The sequence below is a fragment of the Gorilla gorilla genome, chromosome X (assembly GCF_029281585.2).
Source record: "Gorilla gorilla gorilla isolate KB3781 chromosome X, NHGRI_mGorGor1-v2.1_pri, whole genome shotgun sequence".
NCBI lineage: Eukaryota > Metazoa > Chordata > Mammalia > Primates > Hominidae > Gorilla > Gorilla gorilla.
Window position 1 is genome coordinate 10,559,783 of NC_073247.2, and position 16,759 is coordinate 10,576,541.

The 16,759-nt window shown below is 37.3% G+C and overlaps 1 pseudogene; it reads left to right on the top strand.

Moving 5' to 3' along the window:
- Positions 1–11,683: 11,683 nt before the first annotated feature.
- LOC129530134 (large ribosomal subunit protein eL6-like) lies at positions 11,684–13,273 on the top strand (annotated as a pseudogene).
- Positions 13,274–16,759: the final 3,486 nt, after the last annotated feature.

The window sequence follows — 16,759 nt, forward strand, 5'->3', positions numbered from 1 at the left end:
CATATATACACTTATATACATATATACATATACACATATACATATACACATATATACATACATACACATATACATATATACACATACACATATATACACATATACACATATATACACATATATATACACATATATACACATATATACACACATATATACATATATACATATACACATATATACACATATACACATATATTCATAGATACACATATACATATATATACACATATATACACATATATACATATATACACATATATACATATATATACACATATATATAATTTAAAAAATAAAATAATATAGACTGGCCTCATTGATACTTGGGCACCCATACTGTCTTTTGCACATATGTCAAAAAAAAACCCATCCTTAACAAACTGCATTATGCCCACAGCTGGTGCACATGCGTGTGGAATGTAGCATGCTAAGTCATCCGCATGCATTGTGCGGTCATGCATTGTGCGGTCATGGGGGTGTAGAGTGAATGTGGGGAGTGGGAAGATTTGAGGCAGCTGCTGTGAATACCAACTGATCTCTTACCGCCCCCTCTTTCTGAAAAGGGGGTCAGGACAAGACTCTACCGCGAAAGGTAGAGCAGGGCCTGTCTGTGCCCATCACCAACAGGTGTTCCAAGATTTCAGGTCAATGCCAGGCACGGTGGCTCACTCCTGTAATCTCAGCGCTTTGGGAGGCTGTGATGGGGGGATTGCTCGAGGCCAGAAGTTTGAGACCAGCCTGGGAAACATAGCAAGGCCTCACCTCCGAAAAAGAAATGGAAAATTAGGTGGGTGGGGTGGTGCCCATCTGCAGTCCCAGCTACTCTGGAGGCTGAGGCGGGGGGTATTACTTCAGCCCAGGAGGTTGAGGCTGCAGTGAGCTGAGATCACACCACTGCACTCCAGCCTGGGCCACAGAGCAAGACAAGAAAAAGAAAGGAAGAAAGAAAAGAAAGAAGGAAAGAGGAAAGGAGGAGAGGAAGAGAGAAAGAGAAAGAGAGAAAGAGAGAGAGGAAGGAAGGAGAGAGAGAGAAAGAAAGAAAGAAAGAAAGAAAGAAAGAAAGAAAGAAAGAAAGAAAGAGAGAGAGAAAGAGAGAAAGAGAGAAAGAAAGAGACAAAGAATGAAAGAGAGAGAAAGAAAGAAAAAAGAGAGAAAGAGAAAGGAAAAAAATAAAGAGAGAAAAAGAAAGAAAAGAAAAAAGAAAAGAGAAGGAAGGAAGGAAGGGTGGGCTGGGCGTGGTGGCTTACACCTGTAATGCCAGCATTTTGGGAGGCTGGGGTGGGTGGATTACAAGGTCAGGAGTTCGAGACCAGCCTGACCAACATGATGAAACTCCATCTCTACTAAAAATACAAAAATTAGCCAGACGTGGTGGCAGGTGCCTGTAATCCCAGCTGCTCGGGAGGCTGAGGCAGGAGAATCACTTGATCCCGGGAGGCGGAGGTTGCAGTGAGCTGAGATCGTGCCACTGCTCTCCAGCCTGGGGGACAGAGGGAGACTCCGTCTCGAAATAAATAAATAAATAAATAAAAATAAAATAAAAGATAAAAGAAAATAAATAAAAACTGACCCCATTGACACACAGGTACCATCATTGCCTTTTGCGGACCCAGCCACGATGCAAAGGATATTTCCCAGTGTTCCCTTGAGCCCAGGAGCTTGAGACCAGCCTCGTCAACACAGCAAGATCCTGTGTCTACAAAAAATGAAAACATTATTCAGATGTGGTGGCGTGCACCTGTAGTCCCAGCTACTTTGAAGGCTGACGCAAAAGAATGTTTCGAACCCACGAGGCAGAGTTTGCAGTGAGCCGAGATGGTGCCCCTGCACTCCAGCCTGGGCAACAGAGTAAGACAAGAAAAAGAAAGGAAGAAAGAAGGAAAGAAAGAAGAAGGAAGGAAGGAAAGAAGGAAGGAAGGAGGGAAGGAAGGGAGGGAGGGAGGGAGGGAAAGAAGAAAGGAAAGAGAGAGAGAGAGAGGAAGGAAGGAAGGAGATAGAGAGAAGGAAGGAAGGAAGGGAGGGAGGGAGGGAAAGAAGAAAGGAGAGAGAGACAGAAACGAAGGAAGGAGATAAAGAAAGAGGGAAGGGAGGGAGAGAAGGGAGAGAGGAGAAGAGAAGAGGAGAGGAGAGGAGAAGCGGAGAAGAGGAGAGGAGAGGAGGAGCGGAGAAGAGGAGAGGAGAGGAGGAGAGGAGAGGAGAGGAGAACAGAACAGAACAGAACAGAACACAACAGAACAGAACACAACAGGAGAAAAGAGGTCAGGTGCAGTGGCTCACGCCTGTAATCCCAGCACTTTGAGAGGCTGAGGCGGTTGGATCACCTGAGGTTGGGAGTTCGAGACCAGCCTGGCCAACACGGCGAAACCCCATCTCTACTAAAAATACAAAACTTAGCCGGGTTTGGTGGCAGTCGCCCGGAATGTCAGGTACTTGGGAGGCTGAGGCAGGAGAATTGCTTGCACCCGGGAGGCTGAGGTTGCAGTGAGCTGAGATCATGCCACTGCACTCCAGCCTGGGCGACAGAGTGAGACTCCATCTCGAAAATAAAATAAAATAACTATCATTCAAATTCAGGGTCCTTGAGCCGTATTCCTAGTTCTATTGACTCACCTCACTTTAAAACTATCGTTCAACAATGAGAACACATGGACACAGGAAGGGGAACATCACACACCGGGGCCTGTTGTGGGGCGGGGGGAGGGAGGAGGGATAGCATTGGGAGATATACCTAATGTTAAATGATGAGTTCATGGGTGCAGCGCACCAGCATGGCACATGTATACATATGTAACTAACCTGCACGTTGTGCACATGTACCCTAAAACTTAAAGTATAATAATAATACAATTAAAAAATACAATTAAAAAATACAAATAAAAAATAAAATAAAAAATAATAAATAAAAATAAAAAATAAAAATAATACAATTAAATATATATATATATCGTTCAAGTATCTGCCCCCGGTTTTCTTCATCTCTGAATGGCTGTTTTTGCAGAACTGGCAGAAACTCAGAACGAACGCCATTCATTCTTAGGACGCAGAGTTAAATTCTGCAACAGCCACAGCATCCTAACGCCTGGTTGCCTGCACCCGCCAGCCTGTTGCAAATGCTCACAGAAAGTCTGAAAACAGGAAATTCTAAAAGGAGGGTTGCTTTTGTTTGACAACTAGACAGGCCAGTGATTTAGAGCCGGACCCGGCCGCTTGCTCCTGGTCAGCCCTCTCGGAGCAGGCAGGTGACGGCACAAATGTCTCGCACAAATGTTGCCCAGGCTCTGAGAATGTGAGAACGCCTTTTGCTTTTTGCAGTTCAAGAGGACTGTCCACCAGAACTTCCACCCCGGGCGGGAGATGCCAGTTCCAGATAAATGCATTTAGGTGGTTTACTATTCCAACTAATTTAATTAGGATTTAATTTAATTTAAATTTAATTGAGATAATTAAATTTATAAGGATAATTAAATTAATTAATTAATTTAATTAATGAAGTAATTAAATTATTAAATTAATAAATAAATTTATTAATTTATATTTAATTATAAATAAATATAAATATATAAATATATAAATAATTAAATATTGATTTAATAAACAAATAAATATTTATAAATATTAATTATATAAATATAAATATTAATTATATTATATTTTATATATAATTAATTTTATATTTTATATATAATTTTATAGCTATTAATAAATAATTATAAATATTAATTAAATAAATATTAATTAATTGTATATTAATAAGTTAGTTGATAAATTTAATTATTCACAAGTATTGATAAATAAATAATTGATAATTTTAATTATTTATAAATTTAATTATTTATTAATTACTTATAATTAATTATATAATAAAATATTAATCAAATTACTTTATTAATTGATTTGTTTTATTAATTAAATTAATTTTATTAATTGATTTGATTAATAAAGTGCATGAGGTAGTTAATAAATTACTTAAATTTATTAATTAATTTAGTTAGGATGATTCCTACATCTCATACACTTGTTTTTAAGAAACGCCACACACTCCGAATTTAGTAATTCTTAAATATCTTGCAGGCCTTCTCAGAGGAAGTGCTGTTTTTCTTTAAAAATGGGAACCCTATTTTATCTGTCAGTGAGCAGTCCACACGTTGTAATTTTTTTCTTTCATACGCTGTGAAATATGAGGCATTTTTGCTTCCCCCCAACCCCCTTTCTTCGGAAGACAGGGCTTCCTGCTGTCTGGTTTTGCTCTTGTAGCTGAACGTTGCTTGGGGCCAGCGAGATTTAAGCGGTGGTTTTGTGCAAAGCGTTGGAACCTGGCTCATGAAGGCAGCTTGCAGAAATATGGATAACGCCGTTACCTGGGACTTCCCACTCTTGCAGCTTGCCAAAGTCAGAGAGGTATTTGTTCTCTGACAACAAAGCCTTCTTTAAAATAAAATGGGACCCACAATTGCGCTGCTGGGCAAAACTTCGTGAGAAATAAAAACTGATAAAAATATGTATATAAATGTTCTGAGAATGAAGCTCTGATTTTTTTTTTTTTTTTTTGAGACGGGCTTTTGCTCGTTACCCAGGTTGGAGTGCAATGGCGCGATCTGGGCTCACTGCAACCTTCGCCTCCCGGGTTCAAGCGATTCTCCTGCCTCAGCCTCCCAAGTAGCTGGGATTATAGGTGTGCGCCATCACACCCAGCTAATTTTTGTGTTTTTAGTAGAGATGGGGTTTCTCCATGTTGGCCAGGCTGGTCTCGAACTCCTGACCTCAGATGATCCGCCTGTCTCGGTCTCCCAAAGTGCTGGGATTACAGGCCTGGCTCTTGATACATATAAATAAATATGGATATAATTATATAAATATTAAATATATAAAATAAATTAAAAATATATTAAATAGATATAATATATAATTATATATTAATAGATATAATAATTATATATAAAATATATAATCTATAAATTATATATTATATGAAATATATATAATCTATAAATTATATATTATATGAAATATATATAATCTATAAATTATAGATTATATGAAATATATATAATCTATAAATTATAGATTATATTAAATATATATAATCTATAAATTATAGATTATATTAAATATGTGTAATCTATAAATTATAGATTATATTAAATGTATAATCTATAAATTATAGATTATATTAAATATATAATCTACAAATTATAGATTATGTTAAATATATAATGTATAAATTATAGATTATGTTAAATATACATAATCTATATTATAGATTATATTAAATGTACATAATCTATATTATAGATTATATTAAATGTACATAATCTATATTATAGATTATATTAAATGTACATAATCTATATTATAGATTATATTAAATGTACATAATCTATATTATAGATTATATTAAATGTACATAATCTATATTATAGATTATATTAAATGTACATAATCTATATTATAGATTATATTAAATGTACATAATCTATATTATAGATTATATTAAATGTACATAATCTATAATATAGATTATATTAAATATACATAATCTATAATATAGATTATATTAAATATACATAATCTATATTATAGATTATAATATACATAATCTATATTATATTATATTAAATATAATCTATATTATAGATTATATTAAATATACATAATCTATATTATATTATATTAAATATAATCTATATTATAGATTATATTAAATACACATAATCTATATTATAGATTATATTAAATACACATAATCTATATTATAGATTATATTAAATACACATAATCTATATTATAGATTATATTAAATATACATAATCTAGATTATAGATTATATTAAATATACATAATCTATATTATAGATTATATTAAATATATATAATCTAGATTATATATTATATTAAATATACATAATCTAGATTATATATCATATTAAATATATATATATTTTTAATCTTGCCTACATTCCTATCTAAGGGGTCTGGGGAGTGGTGCCCTACAAACCATCCATTCTCATCAGATGGGTTTTATTTAACCTTATTTACCATGACTTACTTTCCAACCTGACTCCAGCATCACATTATGAGACAAGAAAAAAAATCAAATACTTATCCCCAAAATATGTTTCATTGCCATATCTCGAAATGGCCCTGGAAGGCCGTTCTTTGTGGGGGGAAATTCGCATCTGCAGAGAATCTATTCACATAGCTAGATCTTTTCTTCCAGGCCCTCCCAATCCTAAAGAGATTAACTAGGAGTCTAGCAAGCTTGTTCAAGGTCTGAATAAGAAACATTTGTCTTCCGCTGTCTCTAAGGGCAGCCACTATGACACCTCAAAAGAACCTTGGTCTCCACAATCTCTTATCTTAACCCAAACATTTCCTTTCTATGGATCCCAGGTCTTTAAACAAACTCAACCAGTTGTCAACCAATGTTTCAATTCACGGATAGCCTGGAAGCCCCTACTTTGAATTCTCTCGCCTTTGTGGACTGAACCAATACCTGTCTTTTCTTTTTCTTTCTTTCTTTTCTTTCTTTCGTTTCTTTCTTTTCTCTCTTTCCCTTCTTTTCTTTCTTTTCTCTTTCCCTTCCTTCCTTTCTTCCTTCCTTTCTTTCCTTTCTTTTCTCTTTCCCTCCCTTCCTCTGTCTCTCTTCTTTCTTTTCTTTCTTTCCTTCCTTCTTTTTCTCTTTCCGTTCCTTCCTTCCTCTCTTTCCTTTCTTTCTTTTCTCTCTCTCCCTCCCTCCCTCCGTCTCTCTCTCTCTCTCTTTCTTTCTTTCTTCCCTTTTGAGACAGAGTCTGGCTCTGGTGCCCAGGCTGGAGTGCAGAGGCATAATTCAGCTCACTGCAATCTCCACCTCCTTCCTGGGTTCGAGTGTTTCTCCAGCCTCAGCCTCCCGAGTAGCTGGGATTACAGGCGCCCACCACCGCGCCCGGCTAATTTTTGTATTTTTAGTAGAGATGAGGTTTCACCATGTTGGTCAGGCTGGTCTCGAACTCCTGACCTCAGGTGATCCATCCACCTCGGCCTCCCAAAGTGCTGGGATTACAGGTGTGAGCCACCAAGCCCGGCCTCAATAGAAACTTAAAAACAAACTTTACAATAAATCGTATAAAGGGAGAGAAAGTGCAATACACGTGCATATCGATTAAGAGACTCAATATTTTAAGGCGGCTGATGGAGTCTTCAGATTCACTTATAGTTCTCATGTAATTCAAATCAACATTTCAATAGTTTTTTCTGTGGAACTGGAGAAACTGTTTGTAAAATGTAAATGGGAATGGCACTAGAAAGAGAAGGGAATGGGGAGGGGAAGAGGGAGAGCAAGAGGAGGGGGAGGGAAAAACAGAGGAGAAAGAGGAAGAGGAGGAGGGGAGAAGGAGGAAGGAGAGATGGAGGAGGAGGGGAGAAGGAAGAGGAGGGAGATGAAGAGGGGAAAAGGCAGAGATGGGGAAGATAGCAAAGGAGGACAAACAGGAGGAGGAGGAGAAGGAGGAGGCAGAGGAGGAGAATGAGAAGGGGAAGAAGGAGGAGGAAGAGGAGAAGGAGGAAGAGGAAAGGGAGGGAGAGAAAGAAGGAGGGGAAAGAGAAGGAGGAGGGAGAGAAAGAGCAGGGAAGGAGGGGAAGAGGAGGGAGAAGGAGGAGGATGGAAAGGGAGGAGGGGGAGGGTGGGGAGGAGCAGGTGAAGGGAGGAGGAGGGAGGAGTAAGGGGAGTGAGAGGGGGAGGAGGAGGGGAAGGGAGGAGGAGGGGAAGGGAGGAGGAGGGGAGGGGAAGGGGAAGAGGAGGAGAAAAAGAGAAGGAGGAGGTGGAGGGAGGAGGGGGATCAGGAGAAGAGTGTAGGAGGAGAGGAAGGTGGGAGGAGGGGGAGGAGAAGGGAAGAGGGAGTGAGGACGAGGGAGGAGGAGGAGGGGAAGAGAAGAGGAGGAGAAGAAGAGCAGGAGGACAGGGAGGGGGAGGGAGGAGGAGGTGGAGGGGGAGAAGAGGATGGGAGACGAGGAAGGTAGGAGGAGGAGGGGGAGGAGAAGAGAAGTGGAGAAGAAAAGGAGAAGGAGAAGGGAGGAGGAGGGAGGAGGAGGAGGGGGAGCAGAAGGGGAAGAGGAGAAGTGGGGGAGGGGGAAGGGAGGAGGAAGAGGGAAGGGAAATTGTGTTTCCAATGCATTTCTTGCTTCCGCGGAAATTGTCTATCAAATTCATTTCTTTCTTCCGTGATAACTGTCTTTCAGATGCATTTCTTGCTTCTGCGATAATTGTCTGTCAAATGCATTTCTTGCTTCCGTGATAATTGTCTTTCAAATGCATTTCTTGCTTCCGCGGAAATTATCTTTCAAATGCATTTCTTGCTTCCGTGGAAACTGTCTATCAAAAGCATTTCTTGCTTCCATGGAAATTGTCTATCAAATGCATTTCTTGCTTCCATGGAAATTGTCTTTCAAATGCATTTCTTGCTTTCTTGGAAATTATCTTTCAAATGCATTTCTTGCTTCCGTGATAATTGTCTGTCAAATGCATTTCTTGCTTTCGTGGAAGTTGTCTTTCAAATTCATTTCTTGCTTCTGTGATAATTGTCTTTCAAATGCATTTCTTGCTTCCGTGGAAACTGTCTTTCAAATTCATTTCTTGCTTCCGTGATAATTGTCTTTCAAATGCATTTCTTGCTTCCGTGAAAATTATCTTTCAAATTCATTTCTTGCTTCTGTGATAACTGTCTTTCAAATGCATTTCTTGCTTTCATGGAAATTGTCTTTCAAATACATTTCTTGCTTTCCTGGTGAATGGCAGCATAAGAGAATTCGCTAGGTGCTTCTGCTCTAATTTTGGTTGTTTAACATTTTTTTTCAGTGTATGTGCAGCTTTTATTTTTTTTAATTTTATTATTATACTTTAAGTTTTAGGGTACATGTGCACAACGTGCAGGTTTGTTACATATGTATACATGTGCCATGTCGGTGTGCTGCACCCATTAACTCATCATTTAACATTAGGTATATCTCCTAATGCTATCCCTCCCCCCTCCCCCTGGTTGTTTAACATTTTTATTTGATCCTTTTATTATTTAATATTTGCTGAACTGTCTTCCTTCCTTTGGGAAGTCTTTTTTTTTTTTTTTTTTTTTTTTTTTGACGGAGTTTCGCTCTTGTTGCCCAGGCTGGAGTGCGATGGCGTAATCTGGGCTCACTGCAACCTCCGCCTCCCGGATTCAAGCAATTCTCCAGCCTCAGCCTCCCGAGTCGCTGGGATGACAGGCACTCACCACCACGTCCGGCTAATTTTGTATTTTTAGTAGAGACAGGGTTTCTCTATGTTGGTCAGGCTGGTCTCAAACTCCCAGCCTCAGGTGATTCACCTGCCCCTTCCTCCCAACGTGCCGGGATGACAGGTGTGAGCCACCGCGTCCAGCCTTGGCATTATTTTACAGTGCAGTGTCCCACATGCCTCAAGACAGATGTGCTTGTTCAGAAGCCCCTCCCCGGGTCTACCGTTTTCCTCTCCCCTGCTGTGGGATGAGCCACAGACAAAACTCCTCAGACACCGGATTAAAGAAGGAAGAGCTTTTCATTCGGCCGGGAGCGTCGGCAGACTCGCGTCTTAAGAGCCGAGCTCCCCGAAAAAGAAATTCTTGGCCTTTTTAAAGGCTTACAGCTTTAAGGGGTCCACGTGAAAGGGTCGTGATATATCAAGCAAGCGTGGGGAATGTGACTGGGGGCTGCACGCGTCAGCTAACAGAACAGAAAGTTTTACAATGTTTTTTTCATACAGTGTCTGGAATTTACAGACAACACAAGTAGTTTAGGTCAGGGGTTGATGTTATTATTTTTACTTTTTTTTAAGTCCTAGGGCCGGGCGGCGGTGCCAAGGGTGTCTGGCTACTTACCTTACTGAGGTGTAGGGAAAAGAAAGACAAATCAGACTGTTACTGTGTCTATATAGAAAGGAAAGACATAAGAGAGTCCATTTTGAAAAAGATCTGTACTTTGAACTATTGCTTTGCTGAGATGTTGTTAATTTGTAGCTTTGCCCCAGCCACTTTGCCCCAACCTGGAGCTCACAAAAACATGTGTTGTATGAAATCAAGGTTTATGAAATCGGGGTTATGAAATCAAGGGCTGTGCAGGACGTGCCTTGTTAACAAAATGTTCACGAGCAGTATACTTGGTAAAACTCATCGCCATTCTCTAGTCTCAATAAACCAGGGGCATGATGCACTGCAGAAAGCCACAGGGACCTCTGCCCTGGAAAGCCAGGTACTGTCCAAGCTTTCTCCCCATGTGATAGTCTGAAATACGGCCTCATGGGATGAGAAAGACCCGACCGTCCCCCAGCCCGACACCCATAAAGGGTCTGTGCTGAGGTGGATTAGTAAAAGAGGAAAGCCTCTTGCAGTTGAGATAGAGGAAGGCCACTGTCTCCTGGCTGCCCCTGGGAACTGAACGTCTCGGTATAAAACCCGATTGTACATTTGTTCAGTTCTGAGATCGGAGAAAAACCGCCCTATGGTGGGAGGCGAGACATGTTGGCAGTAATGCTGCCTTGTTAATCTTTACTCCACTGAGATGTTTGGGTGGAGAGAAACATAAATCTGGCCTACGTGCATGTCCAGTCATAGTACCTTCCCTTGAACCTAATTATGATATAGATTCTTTTGCTCACATGTTTGTTGCTGACCTTCTCCTTATTATCACCCTGCTCTCCTACTACATTCCTTTTTGCTGAAATAATGAAAATAATAATCAATAAAAACTGAGGGAACTCAGAGACTGGTGCTGGTGCAGGTCCTTGGTGCGCTGAGCGCCGGTCCCCTGGGCCCACTGTTGTTTCTCTATATTTTGTCTCTGTGTCTTATTTCTTTTCTCAGTCTCTCGTCCCACCCGACTAGAAATACCCACAGGTGTGGAGGGGCAGGCCACCCCTTCACTGACGGAAGAGAGAGACCCTCTCATATTGTTTTATATTGTTTTATACTCATTACCTGTTTTAAGAAAAAAACAAGGAAGTGAGATCAAAGACAGGCAGCCCGGTGCCAGGCCCGAAACCAGGCCTGGGGCTGTCTGGCCTAAACCTAGTAGTTAAAAATCAACTCATAACTTAGAAACCGATGTTATTCATAGATTCCAGACATCGTATAGAAGAACACTGTGAAACTCCCTGCCCTGTTCTGTTTCTCTCTGACCACAGGTGCATGCGGCCCCTGTCACGTACCCCTTGCCTGCTCAAATCAATCATGACCCTTTCATGTAAAATCTTTAGTGTTGTGAGCCCTTAAAAGGGACAGAAATCGTGCATTCGGAGAGCTCGGATTTTAAGGCAGTAGCTTGCCGATGCTCCCAGCTGAATAAAGTCCTTCCTTCTGCAACTCGGTGTCTGAGAGGTTTTGTCGGTGGGTGTTGTGAACCCTTAAAAGGGACAGAAATTGTCCATTTGGAGAGCTTGGATTTTAAGGCAGTAACTTTCCAATGCTCCCAGCTGAATAAAGCCCTTCCTTCTACAACTTGGTGTCTGAGAGGTTTTGTCTGAGGCTCGTCCTGCTACATTACTTTTGTGGGTTTTTTTGTTTTTTTTTTTTTCCAACTTCTTGCTTTTTCTCTCCTCCTGTCTTGTGAACTAGGCGAGATGAGGGGACGAGGGCAGCAGGAGGAGTACTGGTCTCCTTCCTTAAGAATATCCCTGGAAACTCTCTTTCCCATCTTGCACGATGGCAGGTGAAAAAGTTGAGAAGGCAGATACTAAAGAGAAGAAACCTGAAGCCAAGAAGGCTGATGCTGGTGGCGAGGTGAAAAAGCGTCACCTCAAGGCTAAAAGGCCCAAGAAGAGGAAGCCCCATTGCAGCCACCACCGTGTCCTTGTCAGAGGAATTGGCAGGGAATCCCTATATCTGCCGTGCCAAGGACGGAGGTACCCGCGTGGTTAAACTTCGCAAAATGCCTAGATATTATCCTGAAATGCCTAAGCTTGTTTTTACTTTAACTCGTTACTTTGAATTTTGTTCTGCTTGTCTCTTTAATCACCTAGCCTTGCTTCTCATGTAAATGAGACTCTCTCTAGCTGGGAAAGCCGGACAAACTCCAATTGACCGCTTAATTTACAAGACTCTAAGGGCTCCTCACCCAACCCCCTTCCGTAAGGAGTTGGCCTGCGTAAACAGATCCTCTGCATTTCAAATGAGCCCAATTAACTGATAAGGTACTAACACCCACAATGTATGAAGTTCCCCAGGAATTTTCCTCCAAGAGATAACAACATAAAACCTTGAGTTCGTGTCCGGCATAGACCCTACATATAATTACAATGAAAGATTTAGAACCTTGCACCTGCTACCGTTGCTCTTCTTGTCACCATTTGTCTTTTAAGTCGTTTATCACTCTGTAACCCTTTTGATTTTTTTCATTCTTGCATGTTTTTACTTCCGTAGAATTATTACATTTCAGTCCCCCTCCCCTTCCTAAACCTAGGTATAAAAGTTAATCGAGCCCCTTCCACATGGGGGAGAGAATTTTGAGCGTTAGCCGTCTCTTTGGCCGCCGGCTTAATAAAGGACTCTTAATTCGTCTCAAAGTGTGGCGTTCTCACTAACTCGCCTGGGTACAACAATCCTACTGAAGATGTACCCGTCAGCACGTGAGAAAACGGCGAGCCAGCATTACGCCCGGGACCATTCGGATCCTCCTCACTGGAGGCCACATGGGCAACAGGGTGGTTTTCCTGAAGCAGCTGGCTAGTGGCTTGTAACTTGTGACTGGACGTCTGGTCCTCAGTCGAGTCCCTCTACGAAGAACGCAGCAGAAATTTGTCATTGCCACCTCAACCAAAATCGGTATCAGCAATGTAAAAATCCCAAAACATCTTACTGATGCTTACTTCAAGAAGAAGCATCTGCGGAAGCCCAGACACCAGGAAGGTGATGGTTTTCCTGAAGCAGCTGGCTAGTGGCTTGTTACTTGTGACTGGACGTCTGGTCCTCAGTCGAGTCCCTCCACGAAGAACGCACCACAAATTTGTCATTGCCACCTCAACCAAAATCGGTATCAGCAATGTAAAAATCCCAAAACATCTTAGTGATGCTTACTTCAAGAAGAAGAAGCTGCGGAAGCCCAGACACCAGGAAGGTGACATCGTCGACACAGAAAAAGAGAAATATGAGATTACGTAGCAGCGCGAGATTGATCAGAAAGCTGTGGACGCACAGATTTTACCAAAAATGAAAGCTATTCCTCAGCTCCAGGGCTACCTGGGATCTGTGTTTGCCCTGACGAATGGAATGTATCCTCACAAATTGCTGTTCTAAATGTCTTAACAACCTCATTAAATAGCTGACTACAAAAAAACAGAAAAAAAAAAGGAATATACCTGGAACAAGCAGCAGGTTCCGTAGCGGGAACTTCCTTGGAATCAAAACACCTTAATCGGGAAGAGGTTTCCTCATCTCTCCTTCTTGTCACCTGCTTTCCTTTGCCCTGCAAAGGCTGCAGAACACACCACCTCAAAACATGGGGCTTTGTCACAAAGATTTCTGAAACGAAAGCCAGTGAGAAGAACGACAGATGAGAAAACCTCTTCCCAATTAAGCCACTTCCTCATCACAGCTTGTCTTACCAGGGACCAGGGACTCATGTGCCTGGTTTTATGAAATGAGACCATCACTTCTCCTGTTGTCCTTCCCAGCTTCTCCCCAGCCTCCCCTTTTCCCTAGTTTATAAGACAGGACAAAATGGAGAAAGCAAAAAGTTGGAAAGAAACAGAAGTAAGATAAATAGCCAGACGACCTTTTTTATCTATAATATTTTATTACAATATTTTATTATATAATAATATCTATATTACCTATAATATTTTAATATAAATATTATAGATATTTAATATAAATATTAGATATTATAATATATTATATTATAATATCTATAATATTTATTATAATATAATAATATATAAAATAATATAATATATCATATTATATATTATATCATTATATTATAATATTATGATATATTATATTATAATATGATATATAATATAATATAATATAATATCTATATTTTTTATTATTAAAATAATGAAATATTATTATTATAAAATAATAATGAAATATTATTATTATAAAATAATAATGAAATGTATTATTATAAAATAATAATGAAATGTATTATTATAAAATAATAATGAAATGTATTATTATAAAATAATAATGAAATGTATTATTATAAAATAATAATGAAATGTATTATTATAAAATAATAATGAAATGTATTATTATAAAATAATAATGAAATGTATTATTATAAAATAATAATGAAATGTATTATTATAAAATAATAATGAAATGTATTATTATAAAATAATAATGAAATGTATTATTATAAAATAATAATGAAATGTATTATTATAAAATAATAATGAAATGTATTATTATAAAATAATAATGAAATGTATTATTATAAAATAATAATGAAATGTATTATTATAAAATAATAATGAAATGTATTATTATAAAATAATAATGAAATGTATTATTATAAAATAATAATGAAATGTATTATTATAAAATAATGAAATGTATTATTATAAAATAATGAAATATATTATTATAAAATAATGAAATATATTATTATATAATAATAATAATATATTATTATATAATAATAATAATATATTATTATTATTATATAATAATATATTATTATTATTATATAATAATATATTATTATTATAAAATAATATAATATTAACCCCTGACCAAAACTACTGGTGCTATCTGTAAATTGCAGACATTGTATGAGAAAGCACTGTGAAACTTTCTGTTCTGTTAGCTGATGTATGTAGCCCCCAGTCACGTTCCTCACGCTTACTTGATCTATTATGACCCTTTCACATGGACCCCTTAGAGTTGTAAGCCCTTAAAAGTGCTAGGAATTTCTTTTTCGGGGAGCTCAGCTCTTACCACACAAGTCTGCCGACGCTCGCGGCCGAATAAAAAACCTGTTCATTCTTTAATCCGGCGTCTGAGGAGTTTTGTCTGCGACTCGTCTTCCCACAGTTTCAGGGACTCCTGTGCCTGGTTTTGTGACAGGAAAGGAGGGGTCCTAGTCCAGACCCCAAGAGAGGTTCCTGGATCTCGTGCAAGAAAGAATTCAAGGCCAGTCAAGACAGTGCAAAGCAAAAGCACGTTTATTAACAGAGGACAGGCCGGGGCGCGGTGGCTCACGCCTGTCATCCCAGCACTCTGGGAGGCCGAGGCAGGTGGATCACCCGAGGTCAGGAGTTCGAGACCAGCCTGACCCACACGGTGAAACCCCGTCTCTACTAAAAATACAAAATTAGCCAGGCGTGGTGGTGCATGCCGGTAATCCCAGCTACTGGGGAGGTTGAGGCAGGAGAATGGCTTGAACCCGGGAGGCGGAGGTTGCAGGGAGCCAAGATCCCACCATTGCACTTCAGCCTGGCTGACAGAGTAAGTCACCATCTCAAAATATATAATAATGATAATCGGCTGGGCGCAGTGGCTCACACCCGTCATCCCAGCACTCTGGGAGGCCGAGGTGGGCAGATCACCTGGGGTCAGGAGTTCGACACCAGCCTGGAAAACATGGTGAAACCCCGTCTCTACTAAAAATACAAAAATTAGCCGGGTGGCGTGGCAGCCTGTAATCCCAGCTACTCGGGAGGCCGAAGCAGGAGAATCACTGGAACCCGGGAGGCGGAGGTTGCAGTGAGCCAAGATCGTGCCACTGAACTCCAGACTGGGTGACAGAGTGAGACTCTGTCTCAAAAAATAATTATTATATTATATAATTATAATTATATTATATTATTATATATTCTATATAATATAATATAATAACATTAATATTATATATTATTATATAATATAATATATAATAATATATATTATATTATATATTATATTATACACATTATATATAATATATTATTATATATATTAAATATTATATATTACATATTAAATATATATTATTATATAATATTATTATATAATATTATTATATATTATTATATATTATATATTATTATATATTATTATAGGTTATATATATTATAATTATATTATTATCATATATAATTATATATTATATATTATAATTATATTACATTATTATAATATATAATATAATATAATATAACATATTATATTATATTACATTATTATTATATATAATATATTATATATTACAATTATATTTATATTGTATATAATTATATATTATATATTATAATTATATTGTATTATTATATATAATTATATATTATATATTATAATTATATTTATTATTATATATTATAATTATATTTATTATTATATATAATTATGTATTATATATTATAATTATATTGTATTATTATATAACTATATATTATATATTATAATTATATTATATTATTATATATAATTATATATTATGTATTATAATTATATTATATTATATTATATACAATTATATATTATAATTATATTATATTATTGTGTATAATTATATATTATATATTATAATTATATTATATTATTGTATATAATTATATATTATATATTATAATTATATTGTATTATTGTATATAATTATATATTATATATTATAATTATATTGTATTATTGTATATAATTATATATTATATATTATAATTATATTATATTGTTGTATATAATTATAATTATATTACATTATTATATATAATTATAATTATATTTTATGATATATACTTATATATTATATATTATAATTATATTATATTATTATATAATTATATATTATAATTATAT